The sequence below is a fragment of the Lycium ferocissimum genome, chromosome 1 (genome assembly GCF_029784015.1).
Source record: "Lycium ferocissimum isolate CSIRO_LF1 chromosome 1, AGI_CSIRO_Lferr_CH_V1, whole genome shotgun sequence".
NCBI lineage: Eukaryota > Viridiplantae > Streptophyta > Magnoliopsida > Solanales > Solanaceae > Lycium > Lycium ferocissimum.
The window spans coordinates 62,424,347-62,450,579 of NC_081342.1; the positions used below are offsets into that span (position 1 = coordinate 62,424,347).

Consider the following 26,233-nt stretch of genomic DNA (forward strand, 5'->3'; position numbering starts at 1 on the left):
CAATAATCTTTCTTTTTTCTTAAACCGCAAATAATAATCAGGGCTTTATAATATTGTATTTTTCAATTTTTATTATTGTAAACCGCATTATTTTTTTTATTGTAGGCACGCCCGTGTAAATAAGTAAACATCTCACTTTTCTTATTAGCTTAGTGCTTTGCAATATTCTTCCTTTTTTCTTTTTGTTATTATTGTAAACCACAAATAATAATCAGTGCTTTACAATATTGAAATTTTCAAAATTTATTAATTGTAAACCGCACTATTTTTGTTATTGTAGGCACGTTGGTGTAAACCAAATAAAAAGTATTCAATTTTCTTATTTACTTAGTGCTGTGCAATATTCTTTCTTTTTTCTTAAACCACAAATAATAATCAGTGCTTTACAATATTGGATTTTTCAAATTTTATTAATTGTAAACTGCACTATTTTTGTTATTGTAGGCACACGGGCGTAAAATAAATAAAAAGTACTCAATTTTCTTATTTACTTAGTGCTTTGCAATATTCTTTCTTTTTTCTTAAACCACAAATAATAATCAGTGCTCTTCACTATTGGATTTTTCAACTGCATTATTTTTGTTATTGTAGACCACAAATTGTATTTTTTTTCAAAGAAAGGAAAAAATCATGGAGGGAAACGTTTGGTGTTTAAGAGGGAAATTAATTTTTAATTGAAAAGATCGAAATCAAAGATGTAATCGGTGTATATCTTGCATGGGACAATGCATGTTTATGTTACCAATGCACTCAACTTAACGTGATTGGTTAGGCGTGCTCATTTCAAATGGTGTCACTAACCTATACACCATCTATATCTATATATTATTAAAAAGAGGATAGTTTGCCATAGGATTGTGACAACTGTCATCATCATATTTAGCCACATCACAGATTTAGGACAGACGCAACCAACTCTAATAACTAAATTTTGAAAAATCCAAATGGCATCTCAAATAGAAGGCAAGTGTTATATTTTTGGACAAAGCTTATCAACTTTTAAGACAAAAAAGGAAAGATAAAAAGAAAAGAAGTTTTCCTAAAATAAACTACCCAAACCACCCATGTTGTGCACGTTCCCCATTTTCACATCTGCACACACTCACCACAAGTGCGCACGTCCCCTACTCCCCATTTTTGAAAAGTGTAAATTCTAATTTTTCAATCAAAATAAAATAGAACCACGATCGGCGGTTACTGAATTTATGGAACATCCAAAACTTACATCCAGCGGTTACTGTCTTTTATTGTGCAGAGTAAAAGCAATTCAAATTGTAATTCTTTCCTCTTCCTTTCACGTTTCAGAAATTTTACTGCACTTCTTGAAATCCCTTCAAATTGTGAAACCCCTATGAGTTCAGCAAGTTAGTTTTCTTTTTTAAAGTTTTCAACTTTTATTTGGTATTTTTCAGGATTTTTGCTAATGGGTTGACTGTTTCTGTTGTATTTTTAGGAATTTTGAAGCTTCCAAGTTTTTTTTTTAAGCTTCTGGGTTTCTCCCATTTCGAGTTCAGCAAGTTAGTTTTTTCTTTCAGTTTGTTCAAGATTCAATCTTTATGTGGTATATTATATTTTTAAAATTTATGCTAATGGGTTGAGCGTTTGTGTTGTTTTTTATTTAGGCATTTTGAAGAAAGATGTTGGGAAAACTCATCACCAACAGCTTTAATGTATGTGATCTGTTTTTGTCTTCTTCTTTCTACTATCGCTTTGATGATTCGTTTTGTTTGTACGTGAAATTTTGTGTATTTTTTGACTTGCTTGGATGAATTAATTGAATGGAACTGTTAGTGCTACAAGTTTTGGCTCTGCGCCTGCTACTATCGATTTTGAGAGGTCCATCTTTAAGAAGGAGAAGGTTACACTGGCTGGTGCATTCCTTCTCTATGTTTTATACCTGTTGGCTTTTATGATTGGTGTATTTGTGCTGAATCTGTTTATCTTGAAGTTGACCTTGATGTGTAATTGGGTAAGATTGTTGTCTGCCTTTAGTGATACCTGATTTTACAAAGATGTCATACCTGATTAGTGGTTTTCGTGTTAGATGCTGAATTTAACAGCAAGCTCGAGTGGCTCAATATTTTAAAATCCTTTTGTGGCAAAAAGAGGAAAGAGGAACAAATGTTTTACCGATCAAAGAAAAAGAGGAATAAATGTTTCATGCACAAGCCCTTTTTTTAATAGGTCACTTGGGATTGATGGTCCCTGACAACAATATTATAGAGACAACCCGATGAAATACATCTATTTGTTTTTTGGTTTAATTCTTTTGAATGTAGACGCTAAATTTAGCTCTTGACTGTATTTACAGGTTGAAACCGGCTGATGTACAATATGGAACTTTGTTATTGGTGGTCCGCCCACATGCAATACTTTTAGTCCTGTTTGTATTATCTCTCTCCGTTTTTTTTTTTTAAACAATCCGCGCATCGCGCGGGTATGTATACTAGTTGCTATTTAATGGAACTAATTAATCATCATAAACTATTCAAGCACTTCTCTAAAAAACCCTATAACAATTCCTTGCGCTAGGTATTAGTACTGTACTTGTAACTTGTAGTTTTTTTGGCTGATGATTCAAGTTTACAATTGTTATCGCAACGTTTTACTTTGTATATAATTCTTGAGTTCTTAATTCTTATTCTTTTTGTGCAGTTGGACAATGGCAGCTAACAATCCCATACCAAATCCCAACAGCATTGTCTCTGTGTATCCGGTCAACATGCCTTCGCAAAACCAGAAAGAAATTCAAGAATTACGTATTGATATTGCTACTTTAACTCGTCGAGTGGATCAGTTATTGCACAATCAGAAGCAGGTGATGATGAGGGTTGCAAGTATGGCTAATAGGCTGGAGTGTTTGCTGACACCATTGATGACCCCAAATATTGATCCACAAAGCTCTACTCAAGCCATTCCAATTAACTGGACTCTTGTTGGTGTTTTTATAGGGTTTAATCTTGATGATGTAATGAACAAACGTCACCTTAAAAGTGACGAAATATTATTGTCGTATTTACATTACTTTTGGATATCCGTTTTGTTAATGATTGTATGTTTTTTGTGTATGCGTGTTTGTTGGAATTTATTGTCTCTGGCCTTCTTGTATAGAAATACCTATTAATGGAGCATTGGTAAGTCCATCAGACATTCTCTATTTATCCTATTTGTTATGCCCTATTTTGAACGGGTCCAAGATAGCTTGCAACTTCACGGTTCTTCTAACTGGTTTAAAAGGGTTAGAGTCGCCACCTTATTTTTTAGGAAAAATCAGGAAACCTATATATATTTGTGTATGCTCCCATTTTAGTCTACGAAACTTATGAGATTCTAGATAAGGGTTTTATTTACCCTAGGGGAAGGTATTAAGCATCCCTTAGAGCTGCTCAAGACAAATTTAGACTTAGTTTAACTGAACACTAGAGGGGGATTATCTATCTGTTTATCATTATTATTACATGTTTTCAAAATGTTATGATTTCATGAAAATCTACACTATGTGATAATATACTAAGTATATACAGTGTATAAAAATGTATTTATATCAAGTGTCAAGTATTCATAAAGAATGTATAGTAAAAAAAGAATATATAAAAGAGTATAAAGAGAATGTACCTCGTAAGTATAAAAGTATATCTGTTAGTACCAAGAGTGTATATACATGTTAGTGTAAAGAATGTGTAACTATATTAAGAATATAAAAGATGTAAGACTATGTAAAAAATAAATATATCAAGGATATAAAGAATGTGTGTCTATGTAATGTGCGTCTATGTATATTAAAAGACTGTATGCATATTAAACATATAAAAAATGTATTTCAATTACAAAGGTGTATATCAAACATAAAATATATGAAGAATTGTATAACTAGGTATATCAGCGAATAAAGAATGTAAAAGGAATCCCCAAGTATTCATTGGTGTAAAGAGCCTATATAATAAAGGAATTCAAAAAAAAGTGAAGTCGATTTGACTTATTTCTACTGTTTCGTAAAAGAGTGTTTGTTTAATGAATATCCTACCAAAAGAATAGGGGACAAACGAATTGTAAAAAAAAAAATATTGGTAAAAGTATTGACAAAAAATAAATATAAGAAATTATGTATAAAAATGAGTGAAAATATATAATGTCTTTAAAGAATAAAAGATTGTAAATAGACAACCTAATAAATACCTAGCGCCAATAATGTGGATTTAACTTGAATAAAAGGTATATTAGTGTGTACGAAAGAATGTAAAATGTATGTTGTAAAAAATGTGTATTAAAAGTGTGTAGAAAATGTATATTAAAATTGTATAAAAATAAAGGATGAACTATTATCTTTGCTTAAACGCCAAAAGTGTGAATTAATTAACAAAGTATTTATACCAAGTCAATTTAATCTATTTATGAAAGTATTGATGGCCTAATTCTTGCCTAAAGCGAACAACAAGATTTAAATTAAGCATGCAAGATGACAAGTAAATAAATATCTCCACTGGACATTCAAAAAATAATATTTCCACTATAGTACGAGTTTATGTTATGTACAAGTTTAAAGAACGCGGAAAGTAAATACAAACAGTGATTCGGTTGCCTTCCGAGTATCGTCTTTGAGATGTATTTCCCCATACCTGTATAAGCACTTGGTAAAAAAGTCAGTAAGCGATTAAATAACTATCGAATGAAAAGAAATAATAAATAAACTTAATATAAAAAAAAATCCATCTTTTGTACATGGGAGGCCTTGGAAATCGACGGAAATTTCTTCATCGGCCAAGAGTGTAATATTTTTAATAAATTGTAAAATGAAAGAAAAATATATTAGTCAAAGAAGTTTGAAAAAGTCAAAAAATAATGGATGTGACATAAAGCTTTTAAAAGGTGATTTGACATAAAACCTTTAAAAGAGATTTGACATAAAGTCTTTAAAAAAGCGATTTGACATAAAGTTTATTAAACTTGACAAAAGGGAGATAAAACTTGTTTTGACTCTAGAATTGGTGTAGTATACACGGTGTAAGAATGTATATGTGTATGATATATGTAAAAAATATAAGAATAAATAAAAAAAAAACGAAAACATATGTAAATGTAAAAATAATGTATAGATAATGTAGAGAAAATATAAAGAACAAAATGTTTAAAAAAAATAATAAAAAATAAAATACAAATGAGCATGTAATGTGATGATATTGACAAAAAAGTAAAAGAAAATGCTTGCAAGTGTATGAAAAATATTTATAGGGGAGTAAAAAAATGTATGCAAATTTAAAGAAAAAGTAGAGAAAAATGTATGAAGAAAATGTAGAGACAATGTATGAATAAATATAAACAAAACGTATGAACAAATATAAAGACAAATGCATGAATAAATGTAAAGATAAATGCATGAATAAATATAAAGACAATGCATGAATGAATGTAAAGATAAATGCATGAATAAATATAAAGACAATGTATGTAATGCATATAAATATAAAGGCTATGCATATAATGAATGTAAAGACAAGGTATATAAAAGCGTAAAGACAATGTATGAAAAAAGAAGAGAAAAAAGAGAAAAAAAAGAGAGAGGAGGAAGATGCTAGTCTTACTAGTCTTCCTATGAAAAGAAAATATGGAGAGTGTAGAGAGAAGAAAATATATGTGAGGTAGTGTGAAGTGGTGAGAAAAATGAGAGGGAAGTCCTCCTTATATATAGGCAAAGGTAAAACCACTTTTTATCCAAACACCCATGTGCCAAAACTATGGGCTTCACAAAACCATGGGCTTCACAAAACCATGGCTTCTTAAAACCATGTGCTAAATCTTATCTGTGTTTAAAATTAGTTCCTCCGACTTCCATGTAATAATAGACTGTAACTAAAATAATAAAGTATAAAAATATATTTAAGGTAATTTCGTGAATAAAGTAAAAAATGTGATTTGAATTAAGGAGACCTGCTAATTAATTGAAGTAAAACTGTATTAGCATGTTGTTTGTATACAAACGACTATAACAAAATAATTATTTAAAAATGAAAATAAATTGATAAAAATTCCTATTATTTAAAAATAAGGACAATCATCAATAAATTATATTAAAGTTAAAAAATGTATAAAAACAGTATTTTGTGCTATTTAATGACTAGGAAGCCTAAAGAAGTTAATTTTCAAATACAGAGGGCCAAAATTGGGTGTCAACACTATTTAAAGGTAAGTGTTCTTCTTGTTGTGTATAAAGAACTCCACTCTCACTTTTATCATATAGAAGAGAAACATGGCAGGTATGAAAATAAGTCTTTTTGCATTCACTTTCAATATTTACTTGTGAACCGCTAATATTGTGTATTTTTGTTTCTAGGGAATGATTTGGAAAGCATTCTACAACAAACTCAACTGATTGTGCATGGAATCCATGCATTCAATGAAAGCATAAGCCGGCACCTACAAACTATTGAAGACAGATTGAATGCCATTGGAGATCACCAAAATGCAATGTTGAACGAGATTGTTGCTTTAGGTGATAGGATGGAAAGGATGATAAGGGGATTATTTCTTCATTTGAATGTGGATCCCAATGAATTTGTCACTCCTCCATCTTCACCATCCCTAGCTTGATTGATCTCATCCCAATCAAACGTTCATATTTGTGTGTTTTGAGTATTTTGATTGATCCAAGTTTTTCTTGTGTTTTTAAGTTTTTTGAATCATGATGAACGTTGAAGGACGGATGAATGCTTGTTTTAAGGTTATTTTCGTGCAAGACTATGATTTTGTATGAACGTCACTTGTATTTTGCATTATGAATGAATGAATCAACATGGTGGGTTGCATTATACCGCTTGATGCTATTGGATTTGTATTTTATTTTTTTCACTCTATTATAATATTTAGTTTAGTTTAGTTTACTTACAATCTTAAGGGACAGTGGGTTTGTCTTAATAAAAATAAGTTTTTAAACTGAAATGTTATGCAGAATAGGTGTTTTTGCAATTGTTAAACAGATTTAATTAATTAAATCAATGTAATAAAAGCAAAATTCTTATACTAAAATTAACTAGAATTTTTTGTTCATGAAATTGTTCAAACTGAGATTTCATGCAAAAAAGCTTACACAAATGATTTACCAAAGTAGATGGTTCCATTAGTTTTTTTGAGAAGGCGAAACAGAAATATTTTGCATTACATATTGAATAGGACAGTCTTTATATATTTTTGTCAATAGCTAACATGACAATGGTACAAAGGAATTACATTTGTGGAATACTAATTCTTTGACCTAGTTGACTAAGTAAATAATGGATAAAACTCATTTTTGTTTTGTTAAAGTAACTAAGTGTGGCTATTTGATTTACTTAATTGTTAACTTTTTTTTTTTTTTGGGTAAATAAGATTTTATTACCAAGTGAAACATTGTAAGTACAGAGAAATCCTAGTTACTGGACACAGTCCCAGTCTCCTAGGATACACAGATGCTTAAAAGAACAACAATTACAATAGAAGCCTGCCTAAGGATACCAATTGTGACTCTCTAACCATTTAACTATTTTAGCCCATCTCCCAGCCTTAACATGAACCTCTTGGACAATTCATTTGACAATGGTCTCAGCTGTTTGCTTCTTCTTCTGAAATATCCGACCATCCCTTTCACTCCACACATGGTATACAGTAGCTGAAGCACCATCCTGTATATCTCTGCTTGTGGTGTCCTACCATTTGCAATCTTTGTTGCCCATATTAGCTCTTCTTCCCATGGAAGGGGTCCTCTATTTACCTGTATCCAGGCCAGCAATTTGTGCCACACTAAACTGGAGAAATCACAAAGAAAAAAGAGATGGGAGCTGCTTTCTTCCATCTGCTCACACAATGCACATGTCTTCTCAGAGAGGATTCCCTATTTATACAACTTATCCTTGGTGGACAACCTGTTTAGAGCAGCAAGCTGCAGTATAAACACCCATCTAGGCAATCTATAATTGTTACAGACTAATCTTTTCCATGGCACCTTTTGAAACTGCCCTCTCATCTTCAAATAAAATGCCTTAGTTGAGAACTGTTCCATATTTGCTATATCATCAACACCATATCCTGCCTTCACAAAGTACTTTGTGGCTTTCAAGATTTTTTGAATTATCCAAGAAGCCTGCTGTGGCACATCTAAGAGAATATTTCTACCTCCTCCATAGTAACAATGGATCCATTTGACCCACAATTTGTCTTTCTTAGTTCAAATATTCCACAGCAGTTTACTGAAAGCAGCTCTGTTCAAGTCAGTGATGTCTAACACATTCAGACCACCAGCAGTTTTAGGTTGACATATTCTTTCCTAAGCTATTAGTACCTTTTTGGAAATCTCTGCACGCCCAGACCTCAGGAATGATCTACATGTAGCCTTTATAATCTTGATAACTTTCTTAGGGAGAACAAAAACCTGAGTCCAGAAGACTTGAATTGAGAAAAGCACTGACTTCAAGAGCTGAGCTCTTCCTGCATAGGACAAATATCTAGTAGTCCAGGACTTAATTCTATATAGCATCTTATCCAAAATTGGTGTAACGACCCGTTTGGTCGCTATAGTCTTTTCGGTATTTTCGCCCGTTCCCGAGCATTGATTAGTTCACTTTTGACCCGAGGAGACCGTTGACACGCTTCCCGAGGTGTCAAGACCGGATTCGAGCAACTTTTGGGAAATATAGGCTTAAAGTGAAAAAAATTTAACCCGAAGTTGACTTTAGGGCAAACGGACCCTTTTCATAATTTCGTCAATTCTGAGAGGTCCAGATGGTCGTTTAATACTTGGGTGTGTATTTGGTTCATTTCCCAATGCACTTGGATGCATTTTGGGACTTGGGTTGGGAAATTAGAATTAAGGCATCGGGGGTTTACTCGGTCAACGAGACCTCCATTGAGAATTTCGAGGCCACGGGCGCGTTCGTAGCACGTTTTTATGTGTGTCAATGTATATGGTATGTGAGCAGATGACCTCGGGAACTAGTCGAAAAATCGGATCGAATTGTGGAGTTTGGGAAGTTTTCTGGTGTCTGGTGCCCGCTTTGGCGACAGCGGTACCGCTGTGGCGGTAACCTTGCAGCTGAAGCGGTCCAAGCGTTTTAGGCTTAACCGCTGAGGCGGCGCCGCTGGGGCGGTCCCAGTACTGCTAAGGCGGGTGACGGGCAGTTAGTAACATTAATAAAGTGTTAAAAGCCCTTAGACCCTCATTATGTCCCATTTCGATATTTGAGCTTGAGGGAACTATTCTTAAGGATATTTAGAGGAGAATCTTGGAGGTAAATCTTGCTTATTTCTTCATTCTTCATGATTTCTAATATAGAATTCGATTATGCTTAGACTACTTTGGTTCTGAGGTTCAGCGAAAAGGCAAGGCAAAGAAGTGAGTTGTTGGTGTTGCGGTTCGGCCATCCAGGTAGGTTATGACTTACCTTTGGTTAGACTTCGTATAGCGAAGCACATATTTAGATTATATTGTCGGAGACAGCATGTGAACCTTTGGGTACGAAGTCGGGTTGGATATTGCCTTAGGTTGGGCCCTGTTGAGGGTTGGGACTAGCCACCCCAGTATATGTGCTTAAATTATTCTATTGTGTTGGTTTGATGCCATGAGTAATTGGTAGATATTGGACTCTGTGTTATCGCCTTGATTGGGATAGAATTGACATACCCGTTGTTGGTATTTGTACTTGGATATGTTGTTGGCGTACCCACCGTTGGTACTTGTGATTCGGTTACATTATTGGCATACCCACTATGGGTATTGTGATATTGATATATTGTTGGCATACCCACTATTGGTATTGTGATATGATACATTGTTGGCGTACCCCATTATTGGTACTTGTAATATTGAACTTGATTGTTGATATTGATACACGCGTTGCACGCATTCTCACTCATTCATGATGCATGGCCAATACCCTGTGATGATCCGGTATCGTTGATTGAGTAAACTGATATTTTGATAAAATCTTTTACTTGAGTGATTGTGAGAAGGCCGATATCCGAAGATCAATCCCGGAATCGTTGATTGTATGAAACTGATATTTGATAAACTCTTTTACTTGAGTGATTGTGAGAAGGCCGATGTCCGTAGATCAATCCAAAATTGTTGATTGTATGAAACTGATATTTGATAAACTCTTTTACTAGAGTGATTACGAGATGGCCGATGTTCGATGATCTATTCCGGCATCGTTGTTGCATGGCTGATTCCGATGATATTTTCAGAATCGTTGTTAATGCATGGACTCCGCGGGTCCCCCAGGGTGGTGCCGGTGAGAACCCCCCGTGGGCAAAGATCCGGGGTCCCGTCTGTCTGTTGGGTAAAGATCCGAGACGGGTGGCACTTAGACTTCGCGAGTCACGCTGGGTTGTTCTACCGAGACGTCGATATTTTCATTCGTAATACATGTGTACACCGCATTTGCATGGCATTGCATTGCACTCATACCATTACTGCATTGCATTATGACTTGATTTTGATGTTTGGTGTTGTATTGTGATATTGGATTGGATACCTCCAGACTTGGCACATTTGGGATTAGGTGCTCTACGTAGGGGATGGCGGATAAATGGAATTGATTGCATTGTCTTATACTTGTTAGTTCCTTGCTTATCTGCTTTATTTTCTGGATTGTGTTAGTTATGCTTAGTCGGCCGATGATGCCTACCAGATCGTTGTTTGTGACCGCACTTATGTCGCATTCTTTTATGAATGTAGAGTACCAGGTCGGATCCACTTCTGTGACCCGTGGCTGATCGACGCATTCAGCTTCCTCTCGAGTTTCCAGGGTGAGCACGGCCGTCCGCTGACCTTGAAGACTTTCTTATCATATGTCCTATTTATTTCAGAGACATAGACATTTTATGTATTATTATTCCAGATTGTATTATTTCCCCTTAGATGCTCTTGTATTATTCAGACTAGACCCTGGGGATGTTTATTGTCATTCCGCACTTTCTACTACTTATATATAGATATATCGTGAGACTTACGTATTTGTTCTATTCTGCTGTTTAATTTCATTCTTTCGTGTATTATTCATTATTGGGTTGAGGGTTCGCTTATCGAGGCGGAAAGGTAAGTGCCCGCACGGCCTAAGCAAAATGGGTCATGACAATTGGCTGACATTGTACTATGGACACCCTCTTGACAATCAGAGGGACTCCCAGGTATCTGAAAGGCAATGTACCTTTATTGAATCCAAGCAAAGTCAATATTTCTTGTTGTACTCCATCCCTTCCCCCCCCCCCTCCCCAAAGTATATGCGGCTTTTAGAAGGATTAGCTTGTAAACCAAAAAGAGTTTGAGAAGTCCTGAAACTTATCAAATAGTAGTTGTACAGATGTGACATCTCCTTTACTAAATAAGAGTAAATCATCAGCAAAGGCTAGCTGCACAATGTTCAAGCTGCTGCACCTAGGATGAAACTTAAATTTTGGCTCTAACTTCAGTTGCTTCAAAGATCTAGTGAAATGCTCCATCACAAGCACAAAGAGAAAGGGTGACATGGGATCCCCATGTCTCAATCCCTTTTTAGCTTCAAATGGTTTAGCTGGATGCCCATTCACTAGTATAGCATAGGAGACTAACCTTACACACATCATGATCCACTCAATGTAAAGACCTGGAAAATGTAGGCCATGTAGTACCTGTTCAAGGAACACCCACTCCACTGAATCATATGTTTTTTGCATATCTATCTTGATCATACATCTAGCAGATATCCCTTTCCTCCCATACCCCTTAACCAACACATGACTTAATAAAATGTTGTCTATAATCACCCTACCAGGTACAAAACCAACCTGGCTATCATTAATTAAATAAGCCATGACACCATGCAGTCTCTTTGTCAGCACTTTTGAGACCAGCTTATAGAAAATGGAACAGCAAGATATAGGTCTGAACTCTTTTACAGAGGAAGGGTGTTGTACCTTTGGAATTAATGTCACTGAGGTGCAATTAATAGGCTTGAACATCTGCTTCCTTTGGAACACATCTTGTACTGCACTAATAACCTCTTCTCCAATAATAGACCATGCTCTTTTGGCAAAATAGGCATTAAATCCATCACACCCTGGTGCTTTAGCATCATATATCCCTTGTAACCCTTCAACTATCTCCTCTGCAGAAATTGGCTCCACAAGCTTCAGTTGTTGTGCCCTATCCAGTTTAGGCCCATTAGACATTACTCTAGGATCTATGGCTTTTAAGGAATCTTCCATGGAACCAAACAGTTTTGAGTAGAATGCCACCACCTCTTTCTCTATTCCCTCAGCATCCTGAACAATTGTACCATTCTCTGACACAAGCCTATTAATATGGTTGGTGCTGATTCTGTTTTTGACACTAGCATGAAAGAAAGCAGTGTTAGAATCTCCCAAACCCAACCACTAGATTCTTGACTTTTGTTTCATAATACTCTCCTCAATCATGCTCCATTTCTCCAATTCACCTTTAAGAGCCTTCTCTCTATCATACAATTGAGGGTCATCAAAGGTAGTCCTCAACTGCAGTTGTATATCATGAAGTTGTTGCCTAGCACTTCTGACTTTGAACTCCACCTTTGAGAACTCTTTGGTATTCAGCTTCTTCATCCCACCCTTCATTAAATGCAACCTCTTCTAAACTCTCTCCATAAGACTGCCTTGGACATGAACTGACCATATATCCTCAATAATAGTGTTAAAGTCTTAGTGGCCAGCTAAACAATTTAGGAATTTGAATGGCTTAGCTTGCCTCCCGTGGTACTCTTCAATAGTGACAGTTAGGAGGGAATGATCTGAGAAATAAGGGTCATGCGCCACTACCTCCAACTGAGGCCACTTGTTTAACCAATTTGCATTAACCAAGGCTCTATCAATCTTACTATGCACATGACTATTAGTCCATGTGAAGAACCTTCCCACTATTTTAAGTTCAGTCACACCATAATTATCCAGGAAATGGGCAAAGTCTTTAGTTTCAGCATCAATCACTGGTCTACCAATCCTATCCTCCCCCTTTAATATAGCATTGAAATCACCCATGATGAGCCAAGGATTACAGATCGGTGGTGCCATAGCCTCCAACCCACTCCATAGTCCTTTCCTATCCTCTATAGTGTGCAAACTATAAATAGCAGTGAACTCGAGCCTCAAACAACCATTAACTGTCTCAGCCATACAATGGATAAACTGATCAGTTGTCTGCAACACTGTAACATTGACATTGGTAGGGTTCTATAGCAGCCATATTCTGCCTCTTCCATCAGTGTTGTAGTTATGCTTTCAATCATATCCAAAGGCAGTCTTCTTTATTATATTACTAGCATTATCTAAGCTAACTCTATGTTCAATAATAGCAATAATATCAAAGTGCACATTATTCCTGCCTTCAAATACTCTTTATGCTTAAAGATCTTATTAAACCCCCTAACATTCCAAGTTGCTATCTTCATGTAGAAATGGTAGGAGGTGTAACACTTTGCACCACTCCCCCTCTACCACTGTACCCCACCTCAGCTCTATTGAAAGCAGCCTGGATCATTTGTTGTAAAACATCCTGAACCAAAGGATTGAAACCATTAAATGTTGTTGGCTCATCCCTAACAGGTGCTGGGACTTTAACTTTCCCAAAATCCTTCTTCCATTCCCCTTCTTCCACACCACTCTTAGCTTCTGCTGGATCGGTGTTCTTTATAGCTAAATTCCCTTCGCCCCTTTCTTTAGATTGCCACACTTGAGGTTGTTTGTCATGACCTTTCCTTTGAGCAGCTGGCTGAGCAGGTCCTTTTTTGGGACATCATCTTGTTTGCCATTACCCTTCTTTAGCACCTCAGGCTGCTTCTCAGCAGCCTTCTTTGGAGGAGGAGGTTGGCATAAATGACCTATTTGACAGCAAATAGGGCGATGAAGCTTCCAGTCACACCATACTTCTTGATCAAACACCTCACCATGAGGATCAATCACCTTAATCACATTAGGCAAAGCGACTGTAGCATTTATTTCAAACAACAATCTAGCATATGATGCCCTCTCTAGCTTAGAAGTACAATCATCCGCACATATAGGCGTGCCCAAGGTACTAGCTATTCGACTAAGGGATTTTGGACCTCAAGAACTCAATGGCAAATTAGGTAGCTTAACCCATAAGGGTATCATCTTTAGCACTTCATTATTGAAATTAAAATTTGGCATCCATGGTTTGACAATTGTAGGTTTATTGTTATATGAGGCCCATTCATCAGAATCTCATCCCTCTCATCGACAAAAGATGAAATTTAACAATGAAAAACCCATCGTTGTGATAGAAGATTTTAGGTGGTTGGTAAAACTTACGAAGAGATGCAAGATAGCGAGATATAGCAGCAATCGTAGGATCCGCCCCTATTACATATAAGATCAGAGCTGCCTTCCATATTCGGGCTTCTTCTTCCACTTCATCTAAGTTCAACTGGGCCATTTTAACCCCATCCTTAATCACTGGAGGAACAAATTGGAGCTCAATTCCTTTGGATGCCATCTTATTACCTTCAAATAATTCCACCCACGGCTTCTCCATTGGTCCTAGCATCTCTAATTTCCTTTGCGCCGGCATCGAAGCTGTCGTTGCCGGATTGTACATTTGAGTGACCATAATCGATATTGGCAGCAAAGGTTTTGCCACACCTACCACCGGAGTTGCATCAGTAGTGCCAGTTGTGTTTCCAACAGACCCCACCTGCATCGGGGTCTTATTACCCTTTTGCTGCACCTCAACATTCACCTGCGTAGCAACCGTCGTTGTTACACTCTGTTCAGCTCGTTTCACACCTCCCACCGCTCGTGTTTGCATTCCTTCCGCTGGAGTAACCTTACGAACCTCTTCCCGTAGTTGATCCTGAGTTTTCTCCTTCCCGGTGATGTGATGAACGTTTGTAACACTACTAACTTACGCTAATGGACAGGCTATCGTGCACCGAGAGAGAGTCTTAGAGATGCGAAATAGAGCAAATGGTGCTATTCCATCAAATTATTATATTACCATTTGCTAAAAATTAAAAAATCAACATGAATAAAATTAAGGTTTATCAACATGAATAAAATTAAGGTTTACTTTTTTTTCTTTTTAAGTGACATAACTTTCTGACTAATTACTACGATAATATGCAAAAAAATGAGCAGAGAAACATCTTTATCAAATTCGAATGAGAATGAGGTGACATGAACATTTGAGCTCCAAACGATTTTGGTTTTACTAGGATTTTGTCTAGATATACACGTCAGTAGGTGTGAACATTTTAGTGATTTTTCAAAGCAAGAATGCAAAAAGGATTACACAAGTGAATTACCAAAGTCATCTTTTGTAATTTTTACTGAAAAATAAATAACCAATTTTTATTACAAAACACCGGTAGTTTGCATTCAGCGTCAAAACACATTTTTGAGCGCTGATTAGTATGCGTTAACATTTTAAAAATGAGAAAAATAACATGAGAATTGAAACAATCCTATAGTAATAGGGTAAAAGTAGATTGTTCCATTTGTTTTATGAATAGTCAAAACACCAATAATTTGCATTGCATATTCAATAGGAGAGGCTTTTAAATGTTTTTGTCAACAATCTAATTAACATGACAATGCTAAGAAACGAATTAATTACATTTGGGGAGTATTAATTCTTTGACCTTGTTGACTCAGGAAATAATGGATAAAAGTCATTTTTGCTTTGTTGAGTCACTAAGTGTGGCTAATTGATTTACTAAACTGTCAACTTAAGAAAGATTTTTTTTTTTTTTTTGGTATTTCCTTCAGTTACAACAATTTAACTCTTCATCAAAACTGAGTGAGATTAGGATGGCTTGATATCCCTTGCAATGCATGCCATAGATGGCTGATAAGTTGGTATTTTACCAACTTATCCCTTCTTTAATCTTAGATTTTTGCTATGTTTGATTGAGAAATAGTGCATTTAATGTCGTTTACTTCCATTTTACAGGTTTTATAGTGATCGGAAAGAAACCAAGTGAAACAAGTCAAAAAGATGTCAAATTGAAGAAATGAAAAAAGCGACTAAAATTGCAAAAACTGGACAGATTTGTAAATCTGAAAATTTGGGGCTTATTTTGTTATTTTTGGACTTGGAAAAATGGGTGAACTATAAAAACAAGACTTGGAGAAATTATTTTGATCTTTGGCCATTTTCAACACAAGTTTTGGAGACTAGAGTTCATCAACTCACACTTTGGAAGAGAAGATTTGAAGACTTAGATGAGAAACTTCTTACTCTTTTACTCATTTCTTCGATTCCTTATTATATTTTGAATATCTATGTGTGTAGTACTCCATTCCATTACTTAAATCTTGTTTATGGAAATATTCTATGATTAAAGTTTGGATTGAAACTCTTGTTGGATCATGCGGGCACCCACACTAACCCTCCCTGGTGGGCGAACCCTTCATATAACTACCTTAATTTGATACAACATGCGGAATAAATACTTTTATTATAAGAAATTCCCAAAATCTGGTCTAGACTCATACAAGAGCTTCTAAGAAGTTTACAATTTGAATAGATAACAGACTCAAACCGGATACGACTTCGTTAAGGATAGAGAACAACGAAATCTAAGGAGAGACTCGGGTTGCAATAGCTCACCCAAACGTCTTTGACGAATGCCTCGAAACGGTCGTGAGACTCCGAACATCACCTGAAAATAACTCTACACTCCGGTAAGGAGTGTAGCAAGAGTAGTATGAGCACAACACTAGGCTCGTAGGTATCATAGGCCGACAATGGTTAGTTCACGCATATAAACAAGAAGCAACTAACAAGTAAGCAGATAAGTAATCAAACACAAACACACATCTAGCACATGAGAAAGTCTTGCATTAACGATAGTCACAAGGGATCTCAATATCTCGGATTATAAGCCTAGGGAGAATTCTATAAACCTCGATTCCATCCAACCTTTAAAATAAATACTCACAAACAACAACTCGTAATTCACAAATCAAGAATCAATCAGAGAATGTGCCATGCAATGATATGAATGACCATTCAAATGGAGTGCTATGCAATGCAATGTCGTGCTATGTAATGTTATGCAATGCAGTAGTCACCTCTCACACTCCACTCCCGTACACACATGCTATGGCAATGCCTCATAGTCATGACCCATGGGGGACCCGCGAAGTCCATGTACCACTCGCTCCGGAATATAACCTCGGATCACGAGCACACTCTCACGATCCCGGCAAAGACCTCGGGCATCGGACACTCCATCGTTCCCGGCAAGAAACCTCGGGCAACAAACACTCATCTCTCTTTTACCCTCTCCGGCAAAGACCTCGGAGTCTCTCTGTCACTCTCAATCTCCGGCAGAAACCTCGGAGTCTCTCTGTCACTCTCAATCTCCGGCAGAAACCTCGGAGTCTCTCAATCACTCTCCTCACCATTATAACAACATAAGAGTAATATGAAAGAATGTCATGCATGATATCAGTCTCAACTATATCACCAATATGCAATAAACAAGTACAAGTCATATTATTGCCCACGGCTCAATCATCAATATTACCCTTCCCTTTCATAAGGTGAGGGAGCTAGTATGTGATAAAGATACAACTAGGTGATAATTACATCACATAGCACATAGAATATGGGATGCATGCCTCGCATGGAATCAACCTCAATAATCACCGCAATCATAGGTTCCATAGATTCATACTAGGAATTGCAATTCAATATTCAATTCTCGCAATAACCTTCCTCTTCCATATGACCAAAGTGGGATAACAAGAGAGAGAGAATTATATCAAATACATGAAATCACAATACAATGACAGCTCACATAACAATATCGTAATAATGGCGACGAGCCCACATAACAGTATCACAATAATGGCGACAAGCCCACATAACAGCGGGCAATACCAACCTAGATGGAATTTACCTCCACACCATGCCCGAAGGCCTATCATGCTTTCCCCGTCAATCACTACTATTTACATACGTTTCGCTAACCGGAGTCTAGACATAAAGTAAACCGTAACCTACCTCAATGCCGAACAGGTGTCACGAACTTTCACGCCAAAGCTTTTTCCTTCTCGAAGTGCTTCCGATCGGACAAGGTCTTTTGTGCTTATTCGTCACACAATATGTGTACGCTACCCAATAATACTTCAACCTATATTAAGACGCCAACAACTATGATTAAGCTACATGGAGATTCAAACGTATTCTAACGTTAGTAACTCCTTTCTAGATGTTTAGGCGATGTTTTCTCTTGTATCTAAACCAACCACATACTACCAATACAACATCAATAATTATGTGTTCAATACCAATCCGGACAGCCCACACAATATTCTAAACAACCCACATTCATAACATGCAATAACGATTCACATACGGCTTCGACATTCTCAAGTTACTTTTATTAGTTTGTAGCCTTAACGTTTGCATGTAACAACTTATAACAGCCCATCCAACATACAATATGATGTATACTCTTAACTTATAATTATTCTTTCCAACTTAATGAAAACACAAGTCCAAAACAGTCCACTACCACAACATGTCCAAAACAGTCTCTAACCGACAACATAACGATGTTCGGAATTCTTGCAAACGTTTACGAACATACTAAGCCAACCACATGCGATTTTTATACATCATTTCATGTCTTCTTTTCATATAATTTCAGTAAGTTATGACCAGCTATCCACACGACAAGTACAACATCAATTCATACGCAACTACGCTATATCGTCATTTTTATAATCCTTATAACAACTCACAAATGACTTTAGTTTCAACTCCAACCATTAAACACCTTCATTTCCATCATAAAATTCATGATAATAACAATCAAAATATCAAGTAAAAACAGTTCACTAACTTCTTCACAAAACAGTCCACACACGGCTACACCATGCTTCAACATCGCTCACATAAAATCATAGATTCAACCATTTTCATACTAACATAACTTCACCTTTAACCTTCCAATTCTTTTCATTCTTTTTACCATGAGATCTATGATAGTAACAACCATATTTATTAAAGAAAATCAGTCCATTAATTCCACCAAAACAGTCCCTACGGCCAACTAACATTCCAACACCAACTTTCATGATTTTATGCATGCGATTCATGTTCGTCAAGTTACAACCATACTTCAACATCAACACATATAACCCCATAACTACCATCATGTTCCAACATCAACACACCTTATTTCATGCATACAACTTATATTCACACATCTACATCACCCTTAATACATGAAAAGAAAGTTAGATCTTACCTTGACAACTTGACTTCTCTACTTGGCTAGAGTTGGTGACTTGAGATGGAAATGGTTCTTGTTGCTCCAAAGACTATCTTCACGTTTTAGGGACCTTCTAAAGGGTTGAAACACCTTGGAAAATAATTTTTGGATCAAGACTCAAAGGGCTCAAAAATCAGCCCCTTGGCCGAAAGCTCTCTTTCCCTCTCTAGGTTTTCTTTCTTTGTTGTGAAGTTGAAATGAATGTAATGGCTGATTCCTTAGTCATTATTTGGTTCAACTTTGATGCCTACAAGTTGGTCACATGCTCCACTTATGGCATGAGTCACTCCATTAACTTTACACTTAAAATTCCATTTTTTTCTACAACTTTAGGCCAAGTGTGGCCAAGCCTCACCTTCTTGTTTCTCCTTTCTTCTTTCTTTTCAATTGTTTACAAGACAATTGTATGTGTGGTGAATGATTCATACACCATCCTTTGTCCATTGTAATTATGCCAAGATGAATGAGCAATATTTAATGTGAAATGATCCCTCCACCATGTTATGTCCTCCTAAAATAATGTATACTTTCATAAAGTAGTAGATGCTTAAATATTCAAATGCATGCTTCACATGGATGCCTTATTTTCAGTCACTTGGCTGAATTCCACACTCCTTTCTTTCAATTTGGTTGTCCACAATATAATGTAAGTGTAGTGGATGAATCACATTTAAATGTATATTTGTATGTCTCCCATAGTAGTCTTATTTAAGATGACTTTGAGTCATCTTTTGGACATGGCATGTTAATGTTCATATTGGCTCATTGTTGCCACTAATTTTAACTTAACACCACGATTAAGTAGTTCCTAATTTCCATTAATGCTTCTATACCAAACAAAATTTGTAGATAAATTGTGACTTCAAACGAAATCGGAAGTTAAAGTCTCTACTTTGTATCTTGAGATAGTCTTAATACTCAGCCCGACTTGAATCATCCATATCTCCTTACCCCGATATCATTTTGATGAGCTTTTTGTTGCGTTGCAAACTAGACTCGATGAACTTAATTTTAGGCTTTTGAAACACCTTAAAACTCCTCATATACTAGGAGATATGCCTCCTACAATATAGGCTAAAATCGGGTCCGAGATTTTACTGAAATTGTTCCGATTCATTTCGTTTAACTTCTAATCCTCTTCCAACCTCATGTAACCTCTTATACATACATATACACAGTCATTTACATCCATAACAATTCATATACATGTCTCGAAGGGTCCGTAGAATCACAATAACCATAAGTAGAACTCACAAAGCTTCGACGAAACTCCAATCGAAAAAGTATATTCCTATCTTTTGTCCATCTTCTATATCATTACTAATAATCTCAAATACTTTAAAAGGTCACTCACATTACCTCATATACATACTCATAACGCGATTTCAAATCCTTTAGGTTACCAAAGTCACCTCGAGATACTTAAGACAACCATATTTATAACGATATTCTTACTAACTCGATTAACTTTCCTTGAACCTTCTTAACTCATTCTTTCTTGTTTTAATACAAGTAGCAAGGATTATTATGGAGTGTGACATTCTCCCCTCCTTTAGAACATTCGTCCTCGCATGTCAAATGAGGACTAAAACTCGTCAATTAAATAACCGAATCACCCGTTATCGCAGACTATAGACAACAAGATTTGACCACGAAAAGGGTGTTTTAGGAATATTATGCCTAAAAGTGCTAAACGACCAAATGGGTCGTTACATCAGATACCAATTAAACAATCGCTCGTCCTCGAGCGACATGAGAGAATGAACGCTGACGGTAACTAAAGAATCTTTAATAGGACAATGCGGGAAACCTCTACGGAATGCATCATAAACATTTCTCTCTCGCCTTACTAGCCGGAACTCCCTCTAACTTAGATAAAATACCTAATTTTCATATTTCCAAATTCAAATTTTCCCCCATCCTCGGTTTTCGAATATAAGAGCTTTTGTCGAAATGTTCTAATCCTATATAACCAAACCTATGAATGTTATCGATAGGCCCCACAATTTTCCTTAGAACCACACCAACCTTAGAATAAGACGCAAACCTTGCCCACTCGAACCGGTAAAGTATTCCCGATTTCACTAACCCTTCTTTCACCATTCTTAAATTTTCTTCGTACCACGACTCCTTAGGAATACATGAAGACCAACCCGAAACCACAACATACTCTTGTCGGAAAGACTCCTTGCTTTAGCGGAGCAACCTTAAGCGATCCCAACAAACCGATCCACTCATAACCGACCTTGCTAATTCTAAGTCTTACTTACACCTCCAAATCACAATGCGGAAGCATACCACCGAATACTCCGCAGCCAAGTTCGTAGGACACCATCCGATCACCCTATAACCTCTTGCGACCATAGTACCTTAAATCACTACCAAGTACTAACGTAACCCATTAATTTAATCATACTTTAACTCAACGGAATCCACAAACCCACTTTTCATGGATAAACCCCAATTTCTACAGGTCATAAATAATATTTCAAATCTAACAGAATCTTCAAATCGCCAATCAGAACATGTTTCCCAAAATAAATAATTTATCCAAATAATTGAATTCCAAAATTTTCATAATGAAACCTTCTCCCAAAGTGAATCAAATGATATCCGTTGACTTCAATTTTTGCAAGCAGGTCAAAATAAATACTACGGAGCTTATAGAATGGACGATACGTCAAAAAGATAATCGATTTTCAAACGACCGCTCGCTGCTCAAACCTGTTAATATTCTCATATTCTTTCGTCGAAGTACCCTTGCCAAAAATACTTAATGGAAATAATTCCCCTTTCTCCTTAGTTCATAAGTTCACTAACGTGATCACCGATCTCTAAAAGTCTTTCACCATTAGTACTAGTCACACCATCATCATTCTGTTACCGTAAATAATTCCATTGACCCATGCCTTATTCAATAGTCCTCAAAAAGGTGCTCACGTATGAATAACCAACCCCTTACTTAACTATACCGAACCATACACATCTAACTAACCGTGTATATTTTTTTTTTTTTTTTTTTTTTTTTTTTTCGCTATATAACCCTAAGTCATTGTATTCAAAATCAAAGAAATCCTCAAGATTTAACCTTTGCACAACTTTCCGATAATTCTCATTCGAAAACTTAGATGCAAAGACCCGATAATCCTTCAACTATACCTCCATCCTTGTCCAACGCAAGAGTTGTTTCTAATTGTCGATCACTGGCTCCCATTAGCCTATGACGAGTTCAGCAGACCATCGCATATACAACTTTAACACTACCCTAATACCAACCCACTATGAAAATGCCCACGAATCAACACTCTTGGCTTCAACAATTCCCTCTATCATCACTAACCTCAAAGATGCCAAGCGAACCCACGAACACACTTTACAAGTGAATGAACACTACTGTCTATTCCACTAGACTTCACTTATCACAAGTAATACTGCAACCTGATTTCGATCAGAAAACCATTTTCGAATGAACTCACAACCACTAATTATATTCTGCTATCACAATACTAATCAAATTTAAGCCAACTCCACATTTCATAGCCTATACAATTTGTGCACACGCACACTTTGCAACTTATCTCATAAACGTATCAGATACCAATTATTCCGTTCCTATAGTGAAGATTGATTTATCTGAGCATTTTTTTTTTTTTTTTTTTTTTTACGCCTTTGTCACATCCTCACAATAACACTCTTACCAAAATACCATAAGAACTCTTACTTTGCTATACGCTTCCTAAAACCGATCATATCATCGAATAAATCGCTCTTATTAAGCCATAAATGCACTCTTGCCCCTTCCGAGAAAACCCAATACTATAATTATGGAGATCCTATGACCCTATGAATCGCCTCTCCCATCTCTTCAACCAACCTCACAATAACGAGCCTAACCACGACTCCACACAAATTGAAACCTTAGGTCATATCTAGAAACCGAACTTAGTCACGCATCTAAATTAGGACAACACAACTCGTATCGTACCACATGTCGGAAACAACCGTTCACGCAAGAATTTAAGGATGAGTTCCCATCATCCGGAGAAAGTAAAACAGAGAAGTTCGTATACCAATTGGGATCAACTAGATACCAATTTGAATGAAGTAGCACGAAATAATGAAAGAATCAAGTTTCCTAGATGTCCCATAGCCTCCCAATTATAAGTGTGGCGCGCAACACACCCATAAGTAGGACTCTACTAGACATTGCTCTTGTACTTATAGACCGGGTAACCTAAGCTCTGATACCAACTTTGTCACGACCCAAATCATGGATCATGCGGGCACCCACACTAACCCTCCCTGGTGGGCGAACCCTTCAGATAACTACCTTAATTTGATACAACATGCGGAATAAATACTTTTATTATAAGAAATTCCCAAAATCTGGTCTAGACTCATACAAGAGCTTCTAAGAAGTTTACAATTTGAATAGATAACGTACTCAAACCGGATACGACTTCGTTTAAGGATAGAGAACAACAAATCTAAGGAGAGACTCGGGTTGCAATAGCTCACCCAAACGTCTTTGACGAATGCCTCGAAACGGTCGTGAGACTCCGAACATCACCTCGAAAATAACTCTACACTCCGTAAGAGTGTAGCAAGAGTAGTATGAGCACAACACTAGGCTCGTAGGTATCATAGGCCGACAATGGTTAGTTCACGCATATAAACAAGAAGCAACTAACAAGTAAGCAGATAAGTAATCAAACACAAATACACATCTAGCACATGAGAAAGTCTTGCATTAACGATAGTCACAAGGGATCTCAATATCTCGCATTATAAGCCTAGGGAGAATTCTATAAACCTCGATTCCATCCAACCTTTAAAATAAATACTCACAAACAACAACTCAAGAATTCACAAATCAAGAATCAATCGCAGAATGTGCCATGCAATGACATGAATGACCATTCAAATGGAGTGCTATGCAATGCAATGCAATGTCGTGCTATGTAAATGTTATGCAATGCAAGAGTCACCTCTCACACTCCACTCCCGTACACACATGCTATGGCAATGCCTCATAGTCATGACCCATGGGGGACCCGCGAAGTCCATGTACCACTCGCTCCGAATATAACCTCGGATCACGAGCACACTCTCACGATCCCGCAAAGACCTCGGCATCGGACACTCCATCGTTCCCGCAAGAAACCTCGGGCAACAAACACTCACAATCTCTTTCGAGTCTCTCTCCGTCACTCTCAATCTCCGGCAAAAACCCTGAGTCTCTCTCGTCACTCTCAATCTCCGTCTCTCAATCACTCTCCTCACCATTATAACAACATAAGAGTAATATGAAAGCATGTCATGCATGATATCGGGCCTCAATTATATCACCAATATGCAATAAACAAGTACAAGTCATATTATTGCCCACGGCTCAATCATCAATATTACCCTTCCCTTTCATAAGGTGCGAGGGAGCTAGTATGTGATAAAGATACAACTAGGTGATAATTACATCACATAGCACATAGAATATGGGATGCATGCCTCGCATGGAATCAACCTCAATAATCACCGCAATCATAGGTTCCATAGATTCATACTAGGAATTGCAATTCAATATTCAATTCTCGCAATAACCTTCCTCTTCCATATGACCAAAGGGGAGAACAAGAGAGAGAGAATTATATCAAATACATGAAATCACAATACAATGACAAACTCACATAACAATATCGTAATAATGGCGACGAGCCCACATAATGGGCGACAAGCCCACATAACAAGATCACAATAATGGCGACAAGCCCACATAACAAATTGGCAATACCAACCTAGATGGAATTTACCTCCACACCATGCCCGAAGGCCTATCATGCTTTCCCCGTCAATCACTACTATTTACATACGTTTCGCTAACCGAGTCTAGACATAAAGTAAACCGTAACCTACCTCAATGCCGAACAGTGTGTCACGAACTTTCACGCCAAAGCTTTTTCCTTCGAAGTGCTTCCGATCGGACAAGGTCTTTAGTGCTTATTCGTCACACAATATGTGTACGCTACCCAATAATACTTCAACCTATATTAAGACGCCAACAACTATGGTTAAGCTACAGGGAGATTCAAACGTATTCTAACGTTAGTAACTCCTTTCTAGATGTTTAGGCGATGTTTTCTCTTGTATCTAAACCAACCACATACTACCAATACAACATCAATAATTATGTGTTCAATACCAATCCGGACAGCCCACACAATATTCTAAACAACCCACATTCATAACATGCAATAACGATTCACATACGGCTTCGACATTCTCAAGTTACTTTTATTAGTTTGTAGCCTTAACGTTTGCATGTAACAACTTATAACAGCCCATCCAACATACAATATGATGTATACTCTTAACTTATAATTATTCTTTCCAACTTAATGAAAACACAAGTCCAAAACAGTCCACTACCACAACATGTCCAAAACAAGCCTCTAACCGACAACATAACGATGTTCGGAATTCTTGCAAACGTTTACGAACATACTAAGCCAACCACATGCGATTTTTATACATCATTTCATGTCTTCTTTTCATATAATTTCAGTAAGTTATGACCAGCTATCCACACGACAAGTACAACATCAATTCATACGCAACTACGCTATATCGTCATTTTTATAATCCTTATAACAACTCACAAATGACTTTAGTTTCAACTCCAACCATTAAACACCTTCATTTCCATCATAAAATTCATGATAATAACAATCAAAATATCAAGTAAAAACAGTTCACTAACTTCTTCACAAAACAGTCCACACACGGCTACACCATGCTTCAACATCGCTCACATAAAATCATAGATTCAACCATTTTCATACTAACATAACTTCACCTTTAACCTTCCAATTCTTTTCATTCTTTTTACCATGAGATCTATGATAGTAACAACCATATTTATTAAAGAAAATCAGTCCATTAATTCCACCAAAACAGTC

The 26,233-nt window shown here is 36.6% G+C and overlaps 1 protein-coding gene and 1 long non-coding RNA gene across 2 annotated transcripts in view; both read left to right on the top strand.

Moving 5' to 3' along the window:
• The window catches only part of LOC132056874 (large ribosomal subunit protein eL32z-like), a 92,627-nt gene that overhangs the window by 26,526 nt on the left and 39,868 nt on the right, over positions 1-26,233 (top strand). The gene's annotated exons all lie outside the window — the stretch shown is intronic.
• On the top strand, positions 1,359-1,662 carry LOC132030494 (uncharacterized). The gene is made up of 2 exons (XR_009408056.1): positions 1,359-1,517; positions 1,623-1,662. It is a non-coding gene; the product is annotated as an uncharacterized LOC132030494 (long non-coding RNA).